The sequence below is a fragment of the Ailuropoda melanoleuca genome, chromosome 16 (genome assembly GCF_002007445.2).
Source record: "Ailuropoda melanoleuca isolate Jingjing chromosome 16, ASM200744v2, whole genome shotgun sequence".
Classification (NCBI taxonomy): domain Eukaryota; kingdom Metazoa; phylum Chordata; class Mammalia; order Carnivora; family Ursidae; genus Ailuropoda; species Ailuropoda melanoleuca.
In genome coordinates this window covers 42,884,507-42,886,304 of record NC_048233.1, presented here as the reverse complement: position 1 = coordinate 42,886,304, position 1,798 = coordinate 42,884,507, and positions in this window count along the sequence as shown.

Genomic DNA, 1,798 nt, shown 5'->3' with positions numbered 1-1,798 from the left:
TCTTTAAAAAAAAAAAAAAAAAGGTAGGATCCTGGAGTCCTGGGATGCAGCCCCGCATCAGGATCCCCTTCTCCGTGGGCAGTTGGCTTCTCCCTCTCCTCTGCCCCTCACCCCCCACTCATGTGCTCGAGCTCTCTGGCTCTCTCTCTCAAATGAAATCTTTAAAAAAAAAATCCTTCTCTGGGCTTCCTCATGTATAAAATAGTAATAATGAAAATCTATCATAAATAAATAAATAAATAAATAGGTAGATTCCTAGTCTCCATCTCAGACCTAGTAAATCAGAATCTGTGGGGTGGGGCTTGAGAATATGCATTTCTAACTAATTCTTTCAAGTGATTAGTCCCTAAACCAAAGTTTAAGAAACACAAAGGGATGAAATTGTAGAGAAGAAACTTCCAGAAGGGAAGAAACTTCCTGGACGTTAGAAACTGCATTAGTCATCTTTGTAAACCAAGCTCTGGAGATTCTACCAGCTGTTTAGTGTATTCAGCAAAAGACCACACCTTAACTTGCTGGGGGGTGGGGTGGGATGGGGAGGAACTAACAGAGCCATCCTCTGAATGTTTCGTATCTATATGTATTGTCTAACTTAATCCTTAAATTAATTAATTTAAATTGCCATCCCCTTTTACAGATGAGAAAACTGAGGCTCAAATACTTAAATTATGATGGTTCTGTTTAGTTCCAAAGCTTGTGTTTTTTCCCATGGTTCTAAACCAGTCTATACCTGAAATGGGAATTAGAGTTTGATTTTATCCTAGGTACTGAGAAAAAGGTCTCAGAAATTCAAAAGCCATCATCCTTTTCTTTTTGCTTCTACAGGATCAGACTTCCCAACCCGGCTTGTGAAGGTGTCCTCAACATATGCTTATTTACTGATAAGAGAACAAATGCTCATGATCCATATTGTCCAATTCATCTGTGAAAACCTGAACAAAATTTCTTTAAACAAAACTAAGATAAATTTTTAAAAATGAATAACTTATTTCAAGGTTTCTCAAATCCCACACATGCTAGTGTCTGTCCACATAGCCATTTGTGAAATCATTTAAATAACTCCTAATGACTGTGTTTAAAAAGCAACATGGGTCATTTGAGAGATGTTTTACTTCAAAATCCATCATAATAGTACAGGCCCTAAGCGGTAACATTCCAGAGTGGCAGTCAAGGTTCTTAGTGGTCTGTCCTGCACTTATTCAGGCTCATCTTCCGTTACTGTCCATTACACTCTTACCTTTCACTTTGCTCTCTGTTGCACTCTTCTCCCAGAGCATTCTTTCTTGGGTCTCCATAGTCCAGAACCACAGTTTACTCAGCTTACCCTCCTGGGCTACCAAACTCTTCCTCTTATCTTTGATAAGAATGACTTCTCTGAAGTCTTTTCCTAACTCCCCCAGATTGAATATTCTGTCCACTATGTTCTTTTTATATAACTCCATTAGAGGTATCTAAATATCCAATCTCTTCCAACTAGATAAAGCATTCTGAGGGCCTGGATGATGCCTTTTCGCTTTGTATCCTCAGGGCCTACCATATAATTGACCCCCAGTAAACAAACACTTAAGTGAAAGAAGCCTAGTCCCCCAAAATCCTGAATAGATCTCCAGATCATACAATGCCAAGGATTGACTCTCAGCCTTCCACTGTTTGCCTTTTACAAATTAAATCATTCTTCCTGATTTAGAAGCCACTCTTGTTTTCATCAGTTTCTCACTTGGGGCACCTCCCTGGCTTAGTTGGAAAGGCATGTGACTCTTAATCTTGGGGTAGTAAGTTCGAGCCCCACGTTGGGTGT